The 26883-nt window shown below is 44.2% G+C and overlaps 1 long non-coding RNA gene and 1 pseudogene across 1 annotated transcript; one reads left to right on the top strand and one right to left on the bottom strand.

Moving 5' to 3' along the window:
• The first annotated feature begins 8738 nt into the window (after nucleotides 1-8738).
• On the top strand, nucleotides 8739-10799 carry LOC139834723 (uncharacterized). The gene is made up of 3 exons (XR_011750418.1): nucleotides 8739-8928; nucleotides 9423-9524; nucleotides 9792-10799. It is a non-coding gene; the product is annotated as an uncharacterized lncRNA (long non-coding RNA).
• An 8169-nt stretch (nucleotides 10800-18968) lies between these two features.
• On the bottom strand, nucleotides 18969-20989 carry LOC139834725 (putative disease resistance protein RGA1; annotated as a pseudogene).
• Between the last annotated feature and the right edge of the window lie 5894 nt (nucleotides 20990-26883).

The raw sequence follows: 26883 nt of genomic DNA, 5'->3' as shown, positions 1-26883 counted from the left end.
AATCTGCCGGGGAAATTCCCTCCCGGAGGGGGAAATCGTCGCCATCGTCATCGTCATCGAGCTGGACTTCATTGGGATCATCATCATCATCATCTCCACCGCCGACACCATCATCTCCACCGCTGCACCTCGTCTCCGCTGTAACATCTAGGGTTGAATCTTGATTATTTCATAGGGGAAACTCTCCCGGTGTTGATTAGTCCTTGTTATTGATGCTATTGAGTGAAACCATTGAACCAAGGTTTATGTTCAGATTGTTATTCATCATCATATCACCTCTGATCATGTTCCATATGATGTCTTGTGAGTAGTTCGTTTAGTTCTTGAGGACATGGGTGAAGTCTAAATGTTAGTAGTGAACTATGTTGAGTAATATTTAATGGTTTAATATTTAGGTTGTGGTGTTATTCTTCTAGTGGTGTCATGTGAACGTCGACTACATATGATACTTCACCTTTATGGGCTTAGGGGAATGCATCTTGTATTCGTTTGCTAATTGTGGGGTTGCCGGAGTGACAACAACCTGAACCCCCGTTGGTATATCGATGCATGAAGGATAGCAGGATCTCAGAATTTAAGGCTGTGGTTAGATTTATCTTAATTACTTTCTTGTATTTGCGGATGCTTGCAAGGGGTTTAATCACAAGTATGTATTAGTTCTAGGAAGGGCGGTGCATTAGCATAGGTTCACCCGCACAACACTTGTCAAAACAATGAAGATTAATCAACTATATGAAGCGAAAGCATTAGACTAAATTCCCGTGTGTCCTCAAAACGTTTGGTCATCATAAGTAAACAAACCGGCTTGTCCTTTGTGCAAAAAAGGATTGGGCCACTCGCTGCAATTATTACTCTCGCATTTTACTTACTTGTATTTTACTTATCTGCTATATCAAAACCCCATGAATATTTGTCTGTGAGTATTTACAGCGAATCCTTCATGGAAACTGCTTGTCAACATCTTCTGCTCCTCGTTGGGTTCGACACTCTTATTTATCGAAAGTACTACGATACACCCCCTATACTTGTGGGTCATCAATGCTTTGGTCGAACCTGCAATGGCCAGGCAAGCACAATCTGAGGAATCATAGGTACACACTCTAGCTCTTTCTGATTCTTAAGTCATATGCTATTCAGACAACAACATTATTTTTAAAATAATGTACAGTACTTAGATTCTGCAAAACTATATAATATTTTTTTGTTACATATGAACTTAGTCCTTCTCAACTAAATAACCAAACCTCATGAATAGATATGAGAGCAATGCGCTATAGCTTATTTAGGTCATTCCAGAGAAAAGGTACCCCCTCTGATCCATAATAAGTGTTGCGATTTTAGTTAAAATGTCCTCAACTTTGAACTAAACTTCCAACTCTTATTATGGATTGGAGCAAGTATTACAACAGCAATGAAACAATTAATCTGAGCTTATGTTTGTAAAAATCCTGCCATAGCAATCAAACCAGAACAGAGAAATCCTGGCCCTATAAATTCATAAGTTTGCTCAATCTCAAAATACTACATGTGAACCTCATCTATATCCCTGGTGTGTATCATCGCTCTACTGTTTTCACCGGCTCAGCATTGTAAACTTGGATGGTGAAAAATGTTTGCATCAAATCTACAATATAGATATAGGTACTTAAACATATATCTAGAGTGAAACATACAGCAGAAACAATTTTAAGCAGACCAACTACTAACCTCTTCATTGTCTCTAATAACTGTTGGGGAATTAGATAATCAATTCTGATGATTCTTTGGTTGGATTTACGCCTACTGATGCCTGGTACTCACAAGTAAAGACACCCAAAACTATCGTTCATTCCATATATCATGCACCAAGTGATTGTTTCGGAACCTGTTAGAAGAGTAACAAACATGATTGAGTAAATCACATATTTGGATTCTGAAGCAAATTGAAATCTGAGAACCAATGTATAAAAAACGCACTGCTTAATTTCTCTAATCACAAAAATATAATTCAAATGGCACCAACGGCTGGAATTTTTGATATTCTGACGACATGCACGGAAGTAGATGATAACAAACAGAAGTTTCCAACTTTACATCAGTTTAATCAAACCAGTATGATGTAAACTTCCCAAATAAACTCGTTATCTAGATTAAGAACACTGCTCACAAGTACCTATGTACCTCGTGAGTTGACGGGTGATGTGTGGCTGAGGGTATTTGGACTGGAGGAGCTTGACAAAGCCATTTGCGTGCTGAAAGTCAGGACAGGTTCGGCTTCATCTACCACTCCTAAATCTGGCCTGTCTTTTCAGTTTGATAGTGCAATGGAAAACCTGCTAGTAAACATGGCATTCGTTCATGGGTTTATACATTAGCACATTACTATTACGATCTACATTTGGCAATGAGTGAGGAGGGGGAACTTAGGACACCTTCTGAATTCTGTAAGTATGGACATAGTAGCTTGTCTGAACCAAGTAACAACCTCGACATTTGGGTTGATACGAACTGAAAATATAGGTGGTTATTCCAATATCAAAGCAGCATGTCAATTCGAGGCTTCAGCACCATGTGCATGCTGTCGTCCTCTAGTTCTGATCGAAGGTTGTATCATCCTAGAATACAAACCGAACCCTAAATGAGATAATAGAGTTTACACACTTAAAAGAACATCACAACATCTCAAAAAAATTAATCGAACAAAGAAATATGACTTAGCATAGAAAGTTTCAAAGAATAGTGGTTGGCCACGGACTTCACATCACGTTCTGTGGCGGTGATCCGGAACAGGAAGCCCAGCCTCCTTTAGCCGCCATTGACGATGATCATCCGCAGTAGCCTAGCGCTAGGCCATTCGGAGTGGTTGCAACGGTAGCAGATGTCATAGGCCACCCCGCAGGTAGCGGCGCACTGGGGAGGGCGAGGTCTGGACCCAGGGGTTGCGTGATGCCTGAGAGATGGAGTGCAAGGAGGGAATCTTGTGGCTCTTCGGGTCTGATGACCGTTGAGGTCCACCTGCCGCCCTAGTCAACTCTGTTGCAACATGGGGAAGTGATACGTCTCCAACGTATCTATAATTTCTTATGTTCCATGCTAGTTTTATGACATTACCTACATGTTTTGTTCACACTTTATATCGTTTTGATGCATTTTCCGGAACTAACCTATTAACGAGATGCCGAAGTGCCGCTCTCGTTTTCTGCTGTTTTTGGTTTCAGAAATCCTAGTAAGAAAATATTCTAATTGGACGAAATCAAGGCCCACGATCTTATATTTCCACGAAGCTTCCGTAACACCGGAGAGGCACTGCAGGGGAGGCCCATGGCCTCCACACATGGTGGCGGCGCGGCCAGAGGTGGGGGCCCCCGGTGTGTGGCCCCTCCGTATCCCTTCCGACTCCGCCTCTTCGCCTATATAAAGCCTCCGTCGCGAAAACCCTAAACGAATAAGCCACGGGACGAGAAAAGTTCTAGAGCCGCCGCCATCGCGAAGCCAAGATTCGGGGACGAAGTCTCTCGTTCGCACGCCGCCGGGATGGGGAATTGCCCCCGAAGGCATCTCCATCGCCACAAACGCCATCTCCAGCTTCTATGCTGTCTCCCATGATGAGGAGGGAGTAGTTCTCCCTCGAGGCTAAGGGCTGTACCGGTAGCTATGTGGTTCATCTCTCTCTCCCATGTGATCTTTATGTGATCATGAGCTTTGTGATCTAGTTGAATATCATCTATGTGCTACTCTAGTGATGTTATTAAAGTAGTCTATTCCTCCTTCATGATGTAATGGTGACAGTGTGTGCATCATGTAGTACTTGGTATAAGCTATGATTGTGATCTCTTGTAGATTATGAAGTTAACTATTACTATGATAGTATTGATGCGATCTATTCCTCCTTTCATAGCCTGACGGTGACAGTGTGCATGCTATGTTAGTACTGTATGATTGCAATGGTCTATTATGCACTCTAAGGTTACTTAAATATGAACACCGAATGTTGTGGCGCTTTGTTAACTCCGGCTTGAGGGAGCTCTTGTAGCCCTACACAATGAATGGTGTTTGTCATCCAACAAGAGAGTGTAGAGAAAGTAGTATTTGTTTATTCAGTTATGTGATCAATGTTGAGAGTGTCCACTAGTGAAAGTATGATCCATAGGCCTTGTTTCCGAATAAGTTACACCACAGAGAATTGCCTCCCACGCCAGCAAGCTATTTTCTTGCACCGTTTCCAACAAGTTCTGCTACATGTTTATTTACTGCATCTTTACTTCCTGCAATATTACCACCATCTATATCACTTGTATTTCACTATCTCTTCGTCGAACTAGTGCACCTATACATCTGACAAGTGTATTAGGTGTGTTGGGGACACAAGAGACTTCTTGTATCGTAATTGCAGGGTTGCTTGAGAGGGATATCTTTGACCTCTACCTCCCTGAGTTCGATAAACCTTGGGTAATTCACTTAAGGGAAACTTGCTGCTGTTCTACAAACCTCTGCTCTTGGAGGCCCAACACCTGCCTACAGGAATAGAAGCGCAAGGAGACATCAGGAAGACAGAACTTGAGGCAGGTGGACTTTAGACATGGCAATCAGTATCACGCGCATACCATGATGAAGCCAGCCCGGATCTCCCGAGAAGTGCAACCAACATCGTCAAGCTGACCAAAGACCAAATTAACCAATATCACAAGCAACCGGCACACAAGGAAAGAAAGAAAACGGCGGTTACCCATGGTTACTTCTAATATAACAAGTACCGGACAACCATCTTTTAATAATCTCAACTGATCAACTCGACAAATCTACGCGTAGCCTAGCAAGCACAGAGGCATCTTGGGGCATCGACATGCAGGATGTTGAACCATTCGTTCATATATGTATGAGGTGCACATTTTCTAAGGCGTGCATCCACTGAAACATATATCAAGTGTGTAACTTGTACACTTCTACGTATATAATCTCATTTTAGGCACACAAACACACACAATTGTCATCTTGGCCACCACAGGCATAACAGCCACTAAGTGCTGAGAGGTTACCTTAGCATCGAGTTAGTAGTCGGAGTAGCACAACATCCTGCCGGGTGACGACAACGTTTTTTCAAGGTGCAGCTCTTCTTGACCCGTTGGCATGTGGCGCAATATTTGATGTTTATATAGTTAGCGGGTTGTCCTGACTGAAATTGGTGAAGAACCTACATATCCAAGTTACAAAATAATGACTTGATTAATAATTGAACGTGCATGGATTTTCCACCCAAAAAAATAAAACATGGGATCCTGGGGATTACTTGCCTTTTCCGTTTCTTCTGTAAAAACACAGACAAATTGAATACATGGGGTCCTGGAACAAAATATCGAGAAATGAAAAAAAATGGAATAATTGAAATACACCCTCTTGCCTTTTCCATTTCTTCGAAAAATTCAATACATGGGGTCCTGGAACAAAATATCGAGAAATGAAAAAATGGAATAATTGAAATACACCCTCCGATTCAGAATAATTGTCCTAAATATTTTCATAAGAAACTAACGAGCAATTTAAAAGGCATAAAAATAAAATTCAAATAAAATGCATTGTTCTCAGCAAAAGGTGCTGCTAGCTATAAATCTAATTGGTTACCAATTAACCTAACATATAAACATAGCCAAACATTGAGGTGCAAGCCAGTAATCCCCATACCAAATGAGAAGTCTCTTGGTAGCAGGAATGAGAGAAGCAAGTGCTAAATTAGGAGAGTCCATGTAATTTGAAGGCTATTCAGTTTATCATGTTTTTCCATGAAAAATATTTTCCGACAATCTATGTAGCTAAATATCACTGAACAAAAATTTCTACCCACATAGGGATAGCTGTAGGAAAAAGACACAGGGGCATTTACATGAATGGAACATAGATGAGAGATAGGCCTAGCTTTATACAGGTGCACTTGTAGCTTAAAATATGAATACAAATGGGATCACAAGATGGTTAAGACACATCGCATGCACATAGAAGCAGAAAAATGAGAATTATGGATTTGGCAAACAGCATAGACTGATATGAGCAGATGAACTATTACTGAAAAAGCTCAAATCAGGTGGAGATTTTGAATGGTCGAACTGGACATTACCATTTCCTGCGCTCTACTTATTTTTTTAGAGGTGACCTAAAATAATTCTTGAGCCAAAGAAAGTGTGTCAATTTCTTTTTTGAAATCCATGTGGTGTGACATGTAGCTAACATAAGCCTTATTTTACTAATACTTCATCAACCAAAAGTTTTTATTTGAATGGATAACAACTCTGAATGAGCTGAGCTGGACACAAGCAAAGGTAAAGGTTCTGAAGGTCAGCTTTGAAACATATTATCAAAGAAAATACCAAATAATGCTAAGAGATACAATACCTGAGTTAATCCTCCGGATTTGCTCTCTGTCACGTGTGAACTGACCAAAGCACTCAACATAGGCCAAGGGTTGTGCCTTCAAACAAAAGATTCAAACAAATAAACAAAAGAAGTAACTCATTAACATCAGATCCATTCAAAGATGCAGCGTATCATAACTCAACTAATAAGATGGTACCTGTAATTTAAATTATTAAATTTCAGGTATGCGCACTCCCTCTAGGTATAAGATACATCTCAGATACATTTTCTTATTGCTGTATTGCTTCAATGTCTTTTCCTACCTGAATAGAGCTGCAAGGGTCATGTACACCTTTCTAAATAGTTTTGCCACTGTTAGTTGTAAAATAACAGGAACTCTATATCCACCTTACAAATCAAAATGAGCTTGTTTAATTTTTTTAAAAGCGGTAACAAATTGCCATTGCGTGACAAAATAAATTAAGAAATTTAACCATAGGTTAGATAAATGAAAATTTCGCATTTTCGGAGAGCTAATTGTGTGATGTCAAGAATGAATGAATGCATATGCACTGGAATTCGTCTGGCACCATGTGACCAATTACATAATAGTGGAGAGAATGCTTTCACTAAATTTCCAAATATGAAATACTTTAGATAAATTTTTAGAGTACATGCATTAATAAATCAGAGCTGCTCCTCCTGCATAATCTTAGTTGGATATTTTTTCAAACAAGATAACTCAAAAGACATAAGAAAAATGCCAAGAAATCCATACCATGTTGATCAAAACAGGGGCGGGATATAGCCACAATGCTGGCACAATAAAATGGCCATCACTGAAAATCCCAAGAAAGCATGACCATCAAACACTTTAGTATTGTACCATCAAAGCCGAGTTTAAGTTCTGAAGGTATAAGAAATAAATACTTAAACTTGTGTTGCCAATGCTAGCATGTCATTGACCTTGTCGAGAGTGCCATTCCTGGACAAAACAAATAAGGATTTTATTTTATTTTATGAAGCATACACCTTATTGAGCAAATAAAACAATTGGAACCTTTTATAACTCAAAACCAGCCAACTGCCATAGTATTTGGTGATGAAGTATATTTCAATACAAAAATATAACCTGTGAGAACAGAGTGGTATGCTTGGATGCAGAAGGGCACATACTAAATCTATGTTCAGATGAGAAACACCAAACGGTGACCAGAAAAGGAGGAAATATTTATCCCAATCCATGAATACATTGTATATATGGACCAAACAAAGTGGAGTTGGACAAATCTCACGAGGTGGCATCAATAACAGAATAACAGTAGAAGAAGCTCGTGTGCACCTTGAAACTGCTCACCACCATCCAAATGTCATGTCAAAACACCAAGGAATAAATAATGCACATATGAACTAAGTATATATGCTGAAACAAAAAAATATCCCCGAGGGCATCAATCGCCTGGCAGAGGAGGAGGACGACCGTAAAATACAATGGAATACCAAGTGTACAAAGACATCTATGCAAAAGCTTGGAATGCACTAGAGCTATTTTTTACAGAGAAGAACGAAATTATTGAGCAATTAATAGAGAAAAGATATGAAATAGATCAATCTTGCCCTGCATGAATTATGTCAAACACCTTCCGAGCATAGATAAAATAGAATTTGAGTAAAAAGAGATGACAAACGAGAGAGGATTCATGGGGCGCAACAGCTCCTCCCAGCGATGGTGGCGGTTGTGCTGCTCCCGCCGGCCATCACCTGCTCGTCGGGGACGACACGGCACGGCGGCGGCGGTGGCGCTCAAGCTTCCCACTGCCCACCACCTCGCTCGTCCGGCGATGGGATGACACGCGCGGCAGCCGTGCTTCTCCCGCCGGCCACCACACTCGGCTGTCTTGGTGTGGCATGGTAAGAGGAAGATCATTGTAGGCGGGATGAGAGGAGAGGTTGGAGGAAAAGGCAAGGGGATTGGAGGAGGGGAAACGAGGGGATTTTTTTTTTGAACTGGGAAACGAGGGGATTGGCGAGGAGGGCAGCGTGCGGGCGATTTGCCTCCTGGCGGCTAGGTTCCCAGCGGGCTTTTATATTGGGCGGTGAAAAAAACTACGGCTGAGATTCACTATAAGGTAAAATTGAACGATCAGAATCGGAGCTGCTGTGAAGCCCCTCGATGGGGGGATCAATTATACCTTTATATGCGCCTTGTGGAATCAAACTCTTTTATTCGCAAAAAGAAAAGAATCAAATTCTTCCTGAAGAATTAACACTCGTTTTGTTCCGTGGAAAATAGAATAAACGTGGAGGAATATTCCTGGGATATATCTTGGGAGTTTGGACAGGCAAGCCGTGCCGTCGGAGGAAAGAAAGAAGGCTCCCTCCCTCCGACTTGGACCGCAGCCTTCATCTTCATCCGAGAGCTGAGCTGGTGGCGGTCAGGTCGGGCGGCGCCGTCGCCCACGCACACGCCTCCCCTCAAAATTGGCCGCCTTCCGCCTCCCCGCTACCCTATTTTTATCCATCTCCTGCCGGGATTGCGTCTCCGCCGCGACGGATTCACCACCAACGACAGATCCCTCCCCTCGCCTCGCCTCGCCTCGCCTGGTACGCTCTTCCTCCCCTCGTCCTAGTTTGGTGTGCGTTCTTACTCCGTGGATGCCCCCGTCGATTTCATTCCCCTCACCGATTGAATCAACTGCACCTCCTTCATCTCGCCTTCCAAATTAGTCTTCTTCCTCCTCCAGATTTTCTGGAACAAATCCAGGACGGTTCCCTACTTCTCTCCCGCAATGGCGGAGCAAGAAACTGCGAAACCGTGTTCCTCTCCCCTTTTCTTTCCCCGTCAAACCTCGCAACGCAACCCAAGGTCGCTGTCGCCAGCCACGCTCCAGCCGCCCACCGTCCTCCTCCCTTCCTTTCTGCCAAATTTCTAGTACTTCCAAGAAAAAAGCATCCTTTTGTTCTCTCCGTTTCGCAAATCATCCCCCGGTGGATCCCACGAAATACACAAGTCAAATTGCACTTCTATGTAGTATATGATTTCGTCATGATTAAGACTCGCTTATTATTTACTGTGTTCTTCACAAATTTGGCTGCAGGAGGAGCAAGGAGGCAGGCGGTCCACAGGCTCGGCTGTCGATTCACTTTGGCAGCCAGCCAGCCAGCCAGCCCGCCCCCCAATTTCTCCTTCCACCGACGAGGTGAACACCAATTTCTCAATGCTATCATCGTTACAATTTTATATATGTGTTGAGCTGTTGACCCTGGCAAAGCCGTGTAGGACCTCAGGTTGGTCTGGGTTTGTTGGGTGAATTGGGGCACACAACACATGTTTCCTCCGTGTCTTTGAATTCAAACACATGTTTTCCGTGTCTTTGAATTAGGTTCAGTTTTTAATTTGTGCGAACAATCAGCTGACTATCTTTTTGTTTGCTGTTGCTGGTTGGCTTCTTCTTATTATGGCTCAGGTCAGGAGCAGGAGAGGACGGATAAATAGATATAAGACGCGAGCTGTTCCTCGTTGTTAGAATCTGAATACTGTGAGAGGACGCACGATGGCTTCCCTCCACCGGCCTCTCTTTGCAATGGCCTCGGGGGGCACAGCGGCTGCGGTCCCTTCATCCTCCTCGCCGGATGTCCTGTACCGCTGGCATCTGCCGGACCCTGCTGCGTGCAGTGATGACTCGTCCGACGACAGGTCCCAGACGGTGGTGGTTCTTCTTGGGTGGCTGGGCTCCAAGCAGAAGCATCTCAAGAGATACGCCGACTGGTACACCTCCAGGGGTAGTATTATTGTTCGGTCAGCTGAGAATAAGTGGATATCGATGACCGAATCAATTGAACTAATTAGGGTACTAGTAAACATCGTAATCAACCAGTGCATGATTAATTTTTGCTTATACATTGCGCGAATTCACACCCTCCCCTGCATCGTGCATGCCATCTTGAAACAATACAGGAGAAGCCACTGCAGCTAGGCAACGAGATATCTGAACCAAAAATATCACGGAGAAGTCGCATGTTCTGGTCCATCTCATCTGACCATAGGATGATCGATGATCTGGCTGACTCCTTCAGGTTCCTTTCCATACCATCGATGACCGGCCACGCAGGGCCTGGGTGGGCTGGTCTCAGGCCATCATGTAGGATTCTCCCGCCGCTGCCACTGTTCGCCTCCCCCGGCCGTGGGTCCCCTCCACGCGGCCCGATCCGGTGGCTTCTCTTCTCCTTCTGAGTTCCGACTGGCCAAGCAAGCAGACAAAGCAGGCGGCCCGAGAGTGCATCCTCGTCTCTCGCCCTGCCGACCCGGTGGGAGGTGTATGCAGCAGCGGAAAATCTCAACAGGGTGTGCCCGCCATCGCCTACCCACTGGCCACAGCGGTAACGCCGCCCGCCTGTTTCCTGGCGATGGTGAGGAGAAACAGGGCAACTGCGCGGCGATGCGCTATTCTGTTGCCCAGCTTCCAATCCATCGGCGAGGGCTCGAGGCGGTGGCTGCTCGGCGAGTAGCTGTTCGTCCTCCATAGTCCCTGCCCCCATTTGAATTCATCGGACCTGCAGCCGGCAAGCGCATCGAGTTTCTTCTGTACTATAGTATGTATGTGACTGAGTTTAACAGAATTGATTTCTGAATGTTGATGATGCGTATACATTCTTGTAAAAATGGACCTCTGAGTAAACATATTTTTGAGATTATTACACAAGAGCTCCATATATATGCCCTGAACATCTTACTCAGTCACAAGAACACCGTGACAGCCTGCATGCCCGCTGAACTAAACTGCAAATGCCGCAGAACTTGAATTAACCTGCATCTCGCAGTTTTAGCCCGGACTTGGGTTGACATGCATTTGCTGGGGTGTGTGTTCACAAACTGACGAGAGCAAGGAAAAACAAACACTATCTACTTCGTCGTTTCAAGCCCTGCACATTCTCATCATGGAGCAAGAGGAACTCCTTTCGTGTTCACCTCCTCTCGCAGCAACATAGAGTATAGAAGCACTGCAGCTCCCGGCGTGTGACGTCGGGCAGCTACTGGTATCTCGCTAGGCGCTTGCTCGTGCAACTCCTCAGCTCGATTCGTCCCGTTACAGCCACCATCTTTCTCCAATCGCTAGAAGTCAGAAGTGATACCTCGAAAAATGTTCGAGGAGTCTGAACTACCGAGCTGTCACATTACCTTATTATATCGTACTACCGAGCAGTCTGAACTACTGAGCCATAAAGACATACCTAGAAAAATGGATGAAATCAGACATGTCACGAGGCGCTGGCGCGCCCGATTCACTCCACGTACAAAGGGTTGGCGTAGGGTTTCCGACGCTTCTACTGTGCATCAAAACCGGTCGGCTACTTTTGAAACATGCGGGTGTCGCCCAAAACAAAGCCGGGTCCAGCTATTGGGATCGTTACGAGGCCGACATTGGCAGTACATAAAGCAGGGGATGTGAGCTACAGGGCGCGCATTGAGACAATGTATAGTTCTGTAGAAAAGGAATATATAATGCTTGATGATGTGCAGCCTCGAGGTTCCCGGCAGATTTGGTGTTTGAGGATTCCATGCTGCAGAGCATAACTGAAATAATGTAAACCGCACGTGGTCTCTCGAGTTTAATCTGATATCAAGTAGCTACAGATTCATTACAAGTTCCATGGTGCACGCTGCAGCATTGAAATTTACGCACACCAAATCGGACTTCAGTAAAAAGAGGCTGTAACGCACCAGGCGTCGGAGGCGTCGGAGAAGGTGTGGATCCGGCGGCCTCTCTTCTCCTTGCGGCCGGCGGGGCGAGAGAGGTCCGGCTGCAAGAGAGCATCCTCGCCTCGCTTCCTGCATGCTAGCCGTGCGGTCCCCGTGGAGGAGAACGTGCTCGATCTCATGGGAGCACCTGCCCAGAGGATGGATGCTCTGAGTAGCGGGGTGCCGAGCGCCCTGCCCTGTTTCTCGGCGCCGGCGAGGAGAAACAGGGAAGCTGCGCTGTGATGCGCGACATTCGATTCATCGGCGACGACACTGAGGCGGCAGTGTCGCGAGTCGTTTGCTCTCGACCCTCATTTTGGTTCGTCGGACCTGCAGGAGGCAACCGGCGTCTAATCTATGGATGACGGGAAGGACATGGCCGGCGACCACAAGATCGCTCAGTAAGTTGCTTCTTCCTTCCAGTTCCACACCATACCAATGGGTTTCAGAGAATGATTTCTGAATGTTGATGATGCACATAAATTATTCAGAAAATGAATGATGGGTATACATTACTTTTGAGATTCAGTTTCCAGTTTGTCAAATAGTATATGCCTTTTTTTTATGAACACACGGAAAATCCATAAGCCCCGAACATCTTGCTTAATCACAAAATCGGTGGTGTTCTGTCAGGCTGGGACACTAGATGAGGTAGACTAAATCTAACGCCCAAGCCACAACAAGAGTCTGACTCGGGCATGCTCATTTTCTGTTCCTCTGCCCAATGCACAAAACACCAGTACACAGTCAAATATGCTGAGTTCCTCTGAGATTTCAAGCGTTCCGCCTCGTTTACATTCATGCTTTCTTTAGTTTACTTTCACAAGCTACCAACCGATACTGTATCATGCTCTAAAAGTGTTGAGCGAATGTTGGTTTCAGTTGTGGACCATGCCCAACACAAACATGTATCAGAATCATAAGTACGGCATAGATGGATGTCACAAAGATTACAACTACACACTGTTCGGTAAGAAAAGGACGAAACTAACAGAGCACCCAGAGTTATCACTGTTTCATCACGTTGACACTCATGCTTTCTTTTTATCGAACAAACTAAGCTAGAGACTATAAATCTCAATCGGTCTGAAAGAAATCTTGCAGGTTAATTCAGGCCCTCAATTTTGCAACCTACTGTGCGTATAACCTGTCTAGGTCACCAGTCGTAGTAACTTTCCTGCAAATCGAGTAATGAAAATTGTTTGATCTTGGGTTCTACTAGTAGTTCATATGAATAATAAGCTGGATACATAAAGCAAATGTTACGTTCTGACAAATTTCCAAGCGTGATGCACTGGCTGGTACTGCAAACAAATCCCCGGTAACTCGTGTCGATCTTCTCATTAGCAGTGGCTATTATACACCACTGCATTGTGCCTCTTAACAATCCCACACTACTCTTCTACGAGCAAGGTCGTTGTGCCTCATTGGGGTTACAATTTCCACCTGATGCAAACTGACAAGAACAACGCCTTACTAGACCGGTGTAACCATCTGGGCAGGGGCGGGCAGCTTGGCTGGAGGGCGCCCTGGTGGAGAGGGCGCCGATCTGCCCCGGTGAGAGGGGAGCTGTCGTAGGTTGCAGAGTACTTGCCGAGGACCTCGTCATCTCATCTGATTCCCTCTCCCCTTTCAGCTATGGCGAGGCCCCTCTTGGAGACAACCAGCTTGCGCGCCAGGCGCATGGTGGTGTTCCCCCCTCCGGTGACTGCGTGCTTGCCATTCTGTACACGGTGGCTTTTCCTGGTGGCGACCAACGGCCGGCGACTTCTTGGCTCTCTGCGGACGGCGAGATGGGGTGTGCGGCATGCGCAAGTGGCGGATGACTTGCAGTAACCCTTGGTGGGCTGGCGTCCACCGCCCCAACAACAGACCCATGGTTGGCACGTCCCGCCTGGCTGGTTCTCGGGGCCCGCCGCCGAGAGCTCGACAGGCGGCATACCTCTTGCAGGAGCGGAATGATGGCAACCTGAAACCGGAGTGTCGGGCTCGAATTAGTCAGACACATCGACCAGCACGGGTGTCGCGTGCAGCGCGGCAGACGAAGCACTAAACCTGCGCGTGGCCTTGGCCTGCACGCCGTGCATCTCCAGACCTAGGGCAGCAGCAGTCGCAGCTGGCTGACGGCGACAGCGAGGGCGCCGTCAGTGCCAGCGTTGATGTGCGATATACACTGGCTAGCTCAACCAGCTCTAGAGAATTTCCTGCAAAGTAAATAATGACAGTTCTTTGATTAGCCGGTACTTTGCTGCAAAGGAATTCCCAGGTTACTATGTCAATCTTTACAATGTTAGTGGCTATTATCAGTAGAGATGTACTCTAGAAACCAGATAATTCGCCTTTTTCTACTGTTCTATTTTTCAAAGTGAAGTGGTGTTTAACACAAGGAAAATTGCAAGGCAAAGTAGATGAATATGTAGACATTTCTCGCATGAAAGAACCCTCTCGTAAGAAATGCAAGACAGAGTAAATTCTAATATAAGAAAAAGGAGAAAGAGTAGGTAAAAATAAAATAAGATTAGTACTATAGAGAGCCAGCTTTTGGTAGGACACGTACCTTGTCTTTTATGTGAGCCAACTTCATCATGTTCTCCTCTAATGTACACCACATATTTAGGTCAGTGCAATCATGAATATCTAATCTTTGGAGGTTGATGAGCTGTTCCATGCCCTCGTGCAAACACTTGATACCCTTACATTTCGAGATATGAAGAGTCACCAGAGAGGTGGGTAGGAGACATACCCTTTCACCCAAGTGTTTTAATTAAGGGCAGCCACTAATGTCTAGTGCTTGGAGACCGCTGAGTTGATGTAAGCTTTCTGGAAAAGAACTCAGGACATCACAGCGAAACAGGACAAGTTCTTTGAGGGAGGTTAATTCTCCTAATGGCAAGTGATGCCATGCTGTCGCAACTCGCAGCTTGTAGCTTTTCGAGTTGCCACATGTTCTCGTTCAGCCATTTTGGCAACTCTTCCAAGTATTTGTCTTCTAGTGTTAGAGTCTCCACAGAGGAGCGATGTTGGATGACCTCTCGGTGAGCCGGTTAGATCGACTAAGCTTTCAATATGCAAATCAGCTGGGGCTGTGGAAGTGTCAAGCAACCTCCACCGATGCAGAGGCACCTTGCTGTTTTCAATCGACAAATTAGTAGTTACAGGAGAAAAACAGCTTTATCATCGTTTGATATCTTCCACTTTTTAGCTTTAGGTGGAAGCGGTTTCAACCTTAACAGGGGGCAATCATGAATTTCTAACTTTTCAAGCACGTGATCCTCACCACTAGAGTGTGACGGGGTCCACTCTTCCAGGTTTACCATGTCTCTGAGAACCAGATGCTTTAGGTTTGGCGCTTGGTCCAAGATTACCCAGCCGGAAAGTCGACACCGTTGTAACGACATATCTCCAGCTTCTTCAATGTGCTCGGTGGCACCAGATTTCCCATCAAAATTTTGTGATCCACAAATCTCTCAGCCCCTCGTGTCCACTCCAAGCTTCAAGTCCTCAAGTTTTTTCTTCCCCATCAAATTTATACGCTGGGCCTCTTCTACGGACTTCACATTTTCAAGTCCAAATAACTTGAGCACCACAGATCTATGTGTTGTAGCAGGACCAGGTTGCTACTAGAGTGGTCATCACCAGTGCTGCACCCCAAAGTGTGGTAACGATATTGCACTGCTGCCAACCCGAGGGGCTTTGGAGATTGCCCAACAACCATTTATATCAAGAAACTTCAAACTATCCATTGTACCTATATTTGCTGGTATCTTTCCAAGACAAATGCATTCTCATGAGGTTCAATGTATGCAGTTTTCTCATGTTACAAATACTTTCAGGTATACTCCTCATATAATTAGAAGACAAGTCCAAAAGCTCCAGATTGGAAAGATTATCGCATATATAGTTGATGAGACTGTCCATTGTATCTTCACTCATATTAATCAGCCCAGACACATTCAAATGTTGCAGATTGGACAGACCAGCCAAAGCTTCATCTAGACAAACAATACTACGACACCCTGATAGATCAAGATGCACCAAATTTTTTAGACTCCGAAATGATCTCGGCAATTCTGACATCATCAGACAACCTGACAAATTTAAGTACTTGAGTTGAATGAATGTGCCCAAAGCTTCGGGGAGCTTTTGAAGATCACACTTCTCTCGAAGATAAGTTCAGATACTCAAGTTTGTTCAGTGGTGCCCAAAACTTCTGCTTCCCGGCAACTTTCAAGATATGAGCTGAATGATAAGTTCAAATACTCTAGTTTGGATAGGGCGCCGAGAGCTTCTGGCATCTCTCCAATTTTTTTGCAGTGAGATAAGTTCAAATATTTCAGTTTTGTGAGGCTGCCCAAGAACTCTGATATACCTCCAATACAAGAGCAATTTGACAAATCAAGATGCACTAATTCTTTTAGCCTCCCGAATGATTCAGTGCAACTTTGCAATTTCTGAACAACCGGACAAATCAAGATATGCCAGACCTTCAATTTTTCCAATGGATTCTGGTAAAGCTAAGATTTTAGAAGACCCGTGAAGGTTGAGGTACATTAACTTTGAGAGCGTGCTGATATCATTCGGAATGAGTGCATCTTGGACTCTTGGAGCATTAAGATACCTCAATGCTTCAATACACCAACAGAATCCTGCAACTTATGTATGATGCACTCGCTTAAGTCAAGGACGCGCAAGGACTTGGCAGATGAAAATGCAGCATGGTGAAGTTTAATTTTGTCACAGTCCATAAAACGGAGTGCCCTTATTTTGGATGACTCAAAGCCCAATGGCTTACTACAATCATCAAGCAATGCATAATGGTACGAGCTTCCTCGTTGTTCCCGCCTTTGCCAACGACAAGAATCTCATCGTACATGACTACTCTTGCTAAGTCATGTACCAGATCATGCATGGTCAACAATGTAATATCTTCATCATACAGTTTGATAGTCTGCAAGAAAATCATTTTACAGAGTCAGATTTGTGGGTTTCCTATATTTAAGACAATTTGTGAATTAATTTAGTTATTGAATAGTAATTTCTACTTGTGTTTCTATGTTGTTTCGCAAGTGTAGATTTTTTACCTAAACTGCAAAACTGTAAAATTAGATAAGTATGTGCTTAAGTGTCACCAGCAAACAAACGTAATACATTTCTCGGACAAGTGCAAAGCAGTTTTGGATGACACGGTGGTGTTTCTCAATGCATTGCAGTCAATTAACATTATATTGAAAAAAATAGATAGTTCCAAAATTCTGAGAAATCCTAAGAAACCAAAGAAGGAAAAGTAATCATACGATGAAACAAGTCTAGAAAACTCATAAATAATTTACGTAGACTACAGAAAAATCATCTACGATAAATCAGAATTTCTTTAAAAATGTGAAGGCATAAAAAAGCAACACAAAGATTTATGTAAGATTCCTAGTGCTAGTTAGGCTCGTATGCGTAAACCTTCGCTACGTCATTGTGAAAGAAAAATCTAGATAGTTTGGAAAGTTAAGAATCAAATTATATGATTTATTATTCAGGAATAGTTAATCAATCAGAAATGTAATTTTCCTTGTAATATTATACTAGATCAAGCCATGGTGTTTTGACTATAGTTTAAAATCCAGACAAGATCGCTGGTCGTAGTGGAATAGACCAGATCCGGCGACCCTATTGGTTTCTTAAGCTCTACATATTGTTCCAGGGCAAACCAAGTGCTTGTTTGGATAGAAAGTTTTTGCGCTAGATTTTAGGAAAACTCGTTTCGGTAATAATTTCCTGAAAAACAGTATTACTAATTACTTGGTTATTAAGAATAAGCAGATGGAAAATCCTATTTGGCAATTTTGTTGAGAAACAATATTAGGGTAGCTGTAATTAGTTTCCTATAAACGCTGCTTCGAAGGACGATGAATATTCATTTCCCAAAACTTTAATTGTTTGGATTGTGGAAACCAATTTTTCCTTATCCGTGTTTTAAATGCCGCATCCAAAAGAGATTTTGTTAGTTATACGGTTGCCTGGTATTATGGTAAACCAGTTTTGTTGGAACACTGTATCCAAACAAGTGTAAGTGGCAAGACGTGGGTGTCGGTTTCATGTACGATTGTAGTCTCAAATTATAAATAATCCTAGTGGCATATAATATGCGGATTTGGAATTCATATGTACCAATAGAATTGGATTACTAATCGCACAAAATTGCAACATTCTAAATTGATCCTTATTTGCGTATGGGCATGCACTATAATCTTGAACTATTTGTTTTGCAGTTTTCAAGATAATGTCATGTTTCGGCTTGATAGTAAAAGCATCATTCATACAAAAGTGAAAATAATAGAGTTGTTTCATTGCAAGAAATGTATGTATTTTTCACGACCAGGAATAGACTTTGACTGCTAAGGAATGTGAGGATTTCTCATAAATTCCCCAAGTTAGCACTACATCTGTTCCGTTTTACTTTTGGAAATTAATAGGGTCAGCCTAAAAATATTGTCCACTACTACTTTATTTATATGTTTGTAATATATAATAAATATACTCCCTCCGAACTATATTAACTTAATATGGATGTATCTAAAGATACTTTAGTTCTAGATAGATCCATATTAGTGACAATTAATATGAATCAGAGGGAGTAGTATTTTTGTGGTACCTCTAGTAGTAACATTTCCACATGGCAAACCACTTATGGATTCACGATTGATGGATCCAGCTCTATCTATGGAAATTTATATGTTAAATGTGGGTGCAGTTTAACTTCACAATTTAGGGTGGACATTCCCTACAACATTACCTTTTGCTACTAGCCATCACTACTTTTGGTACTATATGCTTTCGTTGCATCACAATGATTCAAAGAAAAGAAAAAATTGTTCTATCACATAGGGTATGCATAAACTCACCAATGATGACTTTAATGTTCAAGGAAAGAGAATCCCAAAAGCTGACTAATGTATCTCTCACCAAGTTGCCAAGTAGAGAAACCAAGAGAAACCCATTGGCCAATAAGATCATCTTTAATTATCTTGTGACCTTTTGGAAATATTGCACAATAGGCAAAGCAGAGCTTCAAATATGAAGGCATGACACTATAGCTCAACTTCAGAGACGCAAACACTTGTGAGGAAGATGTATCTTTCGAAGAAGATACATTCCATATATCACTGTCTCGATCGATTCCCATTCACTAAACCTCATAGATTGCAGCATGTATCCAAGTGATTGAGCTGCTAAAGCCACACCAGCACACTTCATTGCAATGACCTTCCCTATCTTCTCTAATTCTTCTTTATCACGTCTAGATTCAAATACACTCCTTTGCTTTATTATAGACCAACAGATGTCATCATTCAATGGTGCTAATTTGTATGGTTTGATGGTAGAGATTTTTTTTGCTTTGTCCTCATCTCGTGTGGTTACAATAACAACCACATTACCGCCCTTCCCAACCCTAAGCATGTCCATCAGACTTTGCAGATGAAATTCCTCACCCTCCCATAGGTCATCTAAAACAATCGTAATCTTCTTATCACCAAAGAACTTTTGAAGTGATTTATGTATCACCTCCATTCCAGTGTACTCACTCTCCTTCTCTTTCTCTCGATAGTTGTGATATGATAGAGTTTCCAATTTTCTTCAGATCAAATGTCCTGGGACACATAGACCCACACCCGAGAGTATTCTTTGAACTGAGTATTATTGTAAATCATTTTGGCCAAGGTTGTCTTGCCAAGTCCCCCAATGCCATATATAGGAAGGATTGTGATCTCTTCTGTCATGCTATCAAATAAAGAAGACAATATTTCCTCTTTCTCCTCAGTCCTCCCAACAATTTGTGTCTCCATGATTGACGATGTTTCCCGTATGTTGGTGACCTTCGGCTCATTGGCATTAGTGCCTTCGTTAATCTGAATTTTTTGTGTTGGTCGCTTATCACCTCCAGATCCTCCCTCATCTTCTCCATCTTATTGGCCATTGTGACCTTGGGAACGACTGTGATACAAGGGATCATAATTGCCAAATATTTTTTGAAGGATAACTGCAAGAGAGTTTTTTCGTTAGTACTGTGTGAAAGGGCAAGCAGTGTACAACTGCATTCAGCCCAATAGGAGATTAGGTTAAAACATTAAGAGCCACATCGTCTTGTTTCTATCAGAACAAATTTAGTTTATTTTTGAAATATACATAACATATGCTACTGTTACAATAATATAAGAAAAGTAGATTCAGAAATGAAAAGTCTTAAAAACTGAAACCTAAAACACATAAGGCCATGTGAAGATACATAAATTAACTTACTGCACAAAATACATGGATACTAGTACAAATCTTTGATATTTAATTAGCTCCAGCAAGTTTAGAAACCAAAACTACACAGATAAATCACAAAAACTACATGGCGAGGAGAGTTTTTCTATAGAAAGAAGTGATGACCATGTCTTTAGTTTCAAGAGTAACCACGAAGTACAATGAACTGGGATTTCTGTACCGCACATATACCTTCCGCGCGGACAGCTGGGAGATTACTTCAGTGTCGGCCTCGAACTCATCAATCATGTCTGAGATGGCGTACATCGCGTCCTTGAGCCGCTTCAGCCACAGAAGTGTAGATTTATCCGTAACCGACCGCCTCCCGCGTCTCTTTCGAGCAGGGCGTCGACAGACTCGAGCGCCATTTTCATCTTTTTCAGGTCCTTCTCGAAGTTCTGATGCAGCTTGATCTGACCTCCGATCGCAGAAGCAATCTGGTCGCCGACCACCTTGAGGATGGCTGCGGCAAGCAAGCCGCCGAGCGCCGCCATGGCCGCTGCTGCTCGCGCTCAATCTGGGGAGCGATGGGACGACCTTAATGGCTTTATGGTGCGGGATATTTTGCGGGATCAATTCTCCGTGGAGCTAGTCTGTGATCTTCTAGTATTTATCTTTCCCTGTGGTGCATGGTAGGCTCGGCCGCATGGCGTGTCCAGCTTGGCTTGGACCCGTGTGAAAGGCATCCACAAGATCGCAGCGCGATTGAGAACCAAAGCACAACCGGACGTTAGCGAAATGAGAGAAAAGAGGAAAGAGCAAGGAAATTTCCTCACCATTTGACACGTTGATTGGCTTGGAGTGGGAGGGCCAATTCAAGATCGCGAAATGAGAGAAGGAGGAAAGAGCCAGTGAAATTTCCTACACAAGAAGCGGGCCAAGTAGCCAACTGGAGTACTATGCATCAAGCCCCCGCGCGGACTCTTCTCGTTTCCTATTCGCAAGTCGGACACGGTCGCGACAGCAACGGCGTGGACACGATTGGCCTAGAAGCTCGAAGAAGAATGTCGGGACCTTGATGGATATTAGTTGAATTACACTGATTTTTTCTCAAAAAGGATCGTGTGTTTTTGGTTGTTTTCTGGGACCTTGATCACTACAGGAATGGTGCAAGGCACCGACGGCCTGCTGATACGCCGAGGGCCAAAAGTTAGGGCCATCGGTGTATGGCCCGGCCAGTCCAGCCCGCGAAGAGTGTCCTCGGCGTAGGCAACGCTACACCGATGGCTACCATCGGCGTACTCCGGCCGTCGGCGTAGGTCTAGACACGCGCCCTCCAAAGCCAGGCCGTGATGGCGTTGTCACGGCGTTAGAGCTACGCCGATGGCCACCCTCGACATAGGATCCTCCTCTCTTTTTTCTAATCTACGCCGACGGCGCTCGGTGTAGCCTTGAATTTTGTTCCCTCCATGCACCCCCTTCCGTGGATTGCCTTTTTAAGTTTCAACTGAATAGCAGAAAATAATAATAAAAAATCCAAAAATAAAATCATTCGAGATGTTCATGTGTTATGTCATCTAGTTGCAAGAGAATTTAACAAAAATGAATTTCGAAATTGCGTCATGTATCGGCAAAACGGCTTTTCTTGTTGCATACGACGTCGGAAAAACATGTATAATATATAAAAATCATCGTGGGAAAAAGTTACATCTCAGTTCACAAGGGTTTACTCGGTTGGAGTTCTTTTTAGATTATAAAAATTCCAAACAAAAATATGAATGCAGGAAGATTTTATTTTTGACAGAAATTCAGGATTTTATATATTTTTTAATTTGTTTTAAAAATTAAATTAATTATTGCATCTTGCAAAAAATTATCATTACTTAACCATTGATATTTATTTAAAAAATATTTAAAATTCAAAATGATAAAGAGTTATGATATCACGGTCTAAGGATTAATATAATTGATATGGCAGCAATGTTTCTGCTTCTTTCATGGAAGCTCAATCGAAAGGAACGAAAATGTTAAGCGTCCAAGGGCTGGAGTAGTGTGAGTATGGGTGACCAAATTGGAAGTTTGACGTAATTTGATCTAAGATTAAGTGTAGTCAAAGTTAAAATGATTCATGTGAGAGACTAAAAAAATTGGAAACAAAATAAAAAAATTGAAGTTAACGAACGGCGTGGCTTGCGCCGATGGTCTAGACACCGACGGCCACCCTCGGCGTATACCGGCTACACTGAGGGTCTGGTCTACGCCAACGATCCACGTGGCTCTGCCGAAGAGAACCTCTGCCGAGGAGGTTGGGTGTAGCCTACGCCGATTCCTGTAGTGGATTCTCTTTATTTCAACGACAACGCATACTGTAATAAATTAATAGTTTTTCTATATTACATCGTACAACTACATAATTTAAGGTGTCAGAGTTGTTTGAGTCTTTCCGGTTAAAATGCGCCATGGTGCATCTCTGCGGCTATAGTCCATAGACATGGAATTGGCCCTCAAAGTGGATGTGTAGCATGTGATGTATGTTGTTGAGACATATTACTCCCTCCGTCCACAAGAGAATATCTCAAATTTGTTAAAATGTCAATGTAGTACTAGATACAACCAACGTTATCTAAAGCTGAGAACAAGTGGAAATCGGTGACCGAATCAATGGAACTAATTAGGGTACTAGTAAACATCGTAATCGGTGGTCACTGGTTGTCTCTTTCGTCAATCAGTGCATGATTACGCATCGCGTGAATTCACACCCTCCCCTGCATCGTGCATGCCATCTCGAAATAATACAGGAGAAGTCACTGCAGCTAGGCAACGACATATCTGAACCATAAATATTACGGAGAAATCGTGTTCGTGGACTGACCATCTTGATCATGTTAAAGAGGAACTGAACTACTTGAGGTTCATCTTGGCGTTCCTGTTCTGGTCCATCTCATCTGACCATAGGATGATCGATGATCTGCTTGACTCAAGGTTACTTGCCTTCCACGAGAAACTGAAGCACACAAATACACAATGATCCATGACCGGCCGCGCAGAGCCAGGGTGGGCCACTGTTCGCCTCCCGGCCGTGGGTCCCCTCCGCACGGCCCGATCCGGTGCACCTCGCCTCTCGCCCTGGCAACATATAGATTTGTCAGCGACCTGCGCTGTTTCCCGGCGACGGTGAGGAGAAACAGGGCAACTGCGCGGTGATGCGCTATTCCGCTGCCCAGCTTCCAATCCATCGGCGAGGGATCGAGGCGGCGGCTGCACGGCGAGTAGCTGTTCGTCCTGCATAGTCCCTGCCCCAGTTGAGTTCGTCGGACCTGCAGCCGGCAACCGCACTGTGGTCTCTATTCTCTAAGGACGCTGGGAAGGACATTGCCGGGGAACTCAAGATTAGAACCTACTCAGTAAGTTTCTTCTGCACTACAGTATGTATGTGACTGAGTTTAACAGAATTGATTTCTGAATGTTGATGATGCGTATACATTCTTATAAAAATGAACCTCTGATCGAGTACACATTCTTTTGAGATTAATACACGAGAGCTCCATATGCCCTGAATATCTCACTTAGTCACAAGAACACCGTGACAGCCTGCATGCCTCTTAACTAAACTGCAAATGCCACAGAACTTGGGTTAACCTGCATCTCACAGTTTTAGCCAGGACTTGGATTGACCTGCATTTGCTGGGGTGTGTGTTTACAAACCGACGAGAACAACGAAAAACAAACACTATCTACTTCGTCAGTTTCAGGCCCTGCACATTCTCATCATGGAACTTCCTTCAGGTCCACCTCCTCTGCAGCAACATATAGTAGAGAAACACTGCAGCTCCCAGCATGTGACGCCGGCCAGCTGGTTCTCGGGTATCTCGGTTTGGCGCTTGCTCAGGCAACTCCTCAGCTCGATTCGTCCTGTTCCAGCCACCATCTTTCTCCAATCAGTTAGAAGCCGTAAAGTCATACCTTGAAAAATGTTCGAGCAGTATGAACTACCGAGCTATCACACTACCTTATTATATCGTACTACCGAGCAGTCTGAACTACCGAGCCATAAAGACATACCTAGAAAAATGGATGAAATCAGAGGCGCTGGCGCGCCCGATTCACTCCACGTACCAAGGGTTGCCAAAGGGTTTCCGACGCTTCTACTGTGCATCAAAACCGGTCAGCTACTTTTGAAACATGCGGGTGCGCCCAAAACAAAGCCGGGTCCAGCTATTGGGATCGTTATGAGGCCGACATTGGCAGTACATAAAGCAGGGGATGTGAGCTACAGGGCGCGCATTGAGACAATGTATAGTTCTGTAGAAAAGGAATATATAATGCTTGATGATGTGCAGCCTCGAGGTTCCCGGCAAATTTGGTGTTTGAGGATTCCATTCTGCAGAGCATAACTGAAAGAATGTAAACCCTGCCGCCACACGTGGTCTCTCGAGTTTAATCTGATATCAAGTAGCTACAGATTCATTACAAGTTCCCTGGTGCACGCTGCAGCATTGAAAATTTACGAACACCAAATCGGACTTCAGTAAAAGGAGGCCGTAACGCACCAGGCGTCGGAGGCGTCGGAGAAGGAGTGGATCCGGCGGCCTCTCTTCTCCTTGCGGCCGGCGGGGCGAGAGAGGTCCGGCTGCAAGAGAGCATCCTCGCCTTGCGTCCTGCATGCTAGCCGTGCCGTTCCCGTGGAGGAGTACGTTCTCGATCTCATGGGAGCACCTGCCCAGAGGATGGATGCTCTGAGTAGCGGGGTGCCGAACGCCCTGCCCTGTTTCTCGGCGCCGGCGAGGAGAAACAGGGAAGCTGCGCTGTGATGCGCGACATTCGATTCATCGGCGACGACACTGAGGCGGCAGTGTCGCAAGTCGTTTGCTCTCGACCCTCATTTGGGTTCGTCGGACCTGCAGGAGGCAACCGGCGTCTGATCTATGGATGACGGGAAGGACATGGCCGGCGACCACAAGATCGCTCAGTAAGTTGCTTCTTCCTTCCAGTTCCACACCATACCAATGGGTTTCAGAGAATGATTTCTGAATGTTGATGACGCATATAAATTATACAGAAAATGAATGACGAGTATATACATTACTTTTGAGATTCAGTTTCCAGTTTGTCAAATAGTATATGCCTTCTTTTTTATGAACGCACGCAAAATCCATACGCCCTGAACATCTTGCTTAATCACAAAATTGGTGGTGTTCCGTCAGGCTCGGACACTGGATGAGGTAGAATAAATCTAACGCCCAAGCCACAACAAGTCTGACTCGATCGGGCATGCTCATTTTCTGTTCCTCTGCCCAAAACACAAAACACCAGTACAGTCAAATATGCTGACTTGCTCTGAGATTTCAACGTTTCGCCTCATTTACATTCATGCTTTCTTTAGTTTACTTTCGCAAGCTAGCAACTGATACTGGATCATGCTCTAAAAGTGTTGATCCAATGTTGCTTTCAGTTGTGGACCATGCCCAACACAAGCATGTATCAGAATCATAATTACGGCATAGATGGATGTCACAAAGATTACAACTACACACTGTTCGGTAAGAAAAGGACGAAACTAACAGGACACCCAGAGTTATCACTGTTTCATCACGTTGACACTCATGCTTTATTTTAATCGAACAAACTAAGCTAAGATACTATGAATCTCAATCAGTCTGAAAGAAATCTTGAAAGTTAATTCAGGCTCTCAATTTTGCAACTTACTGTGTCCGTATAACCTGTCTAGGCCACTAGTCCTAGTAAAATTCCTGCAAATCGAATAATGAAAATTCTTTGATCTTGGGTTCTACTAGTAGTTCATATGAATAATAAGCTGGATACATAAAGCAAATGCTACGTTCCGACAAATTTCCAAGCGTGATGCACTGGTTGGTACTGCAAACAAATCCTCAGTTACTTGTGTTGATCTTTTCATTAGCAATGGCTATTATACATCACTGCATTGTGCCTCATAACAATCCCACACACTACTCCTCTACAAGCAAAGTCCTTGAGGCCGCAGACATTCCCGATAACAAGGTTGTGACTCATTGGGGATACAATTTCGACCTGATGCAAACTGACAAAAGAACAACGGCTTACTAGACTGGGGTAACCATCTGGGTAGGGGCGGGCGGCTTGGCTGGAGTGAGGCCCTTCTTGCGAGCAGACTTTGCCAGGTTGGAGAGGGCGCCGATCTGCTCCGGTGAGAGGGGGGCTGTCGAAGGCGGCGGAGTACTTGCCGAGGACCTCGACTCCTCTCCCTTTTCAGCTATGGCGAGGCCCCTCTTGGAGACAACCAGCTTGCGCGCCAGGCGCATGGTGGTGTTCCCCCCTCCGGTGACTGCGTGCTTGCCATTCTGTACACGGTGGCTTTTCCTGGTGGCGACCAACGGCCGGCGACTTCTTGGCTCTCTGCGGACGGCGAGATGGGGTGTGCGGCATGCGCAAGTGGCGGATGACTTGCAGTAACCCTTGGTGGGCTGGCGTCCACCGCCCCAACAACAGGACCCATGGTTGGCACGTCCCGCCTGGCTGGTTCTCGGGGCCCAGCGCCGAGAGCTCGACAAAGGCATACCTCTCTTGCAGGAGCGGAATGA

The sequence above is a fragment of the Lolium perenne genome, unplaced genomic scaffold (assembly GCF_019359855.2).
Source record: "Lolium perenne isolate Kyuss_39 unplaced genomic scaffold, Kyuss_2.0 unplaced62, whole genome shotgun sequence".
Lineage (NCBI taxonomy): Eukaryota > Viridiplantae > Streptophyta > Magnoliopsida > Poales > Poaceae > Lolium > Lolium perenne.
This window is presented reverse-complemented; position numbering and strand designations above follow the sequence as displayed.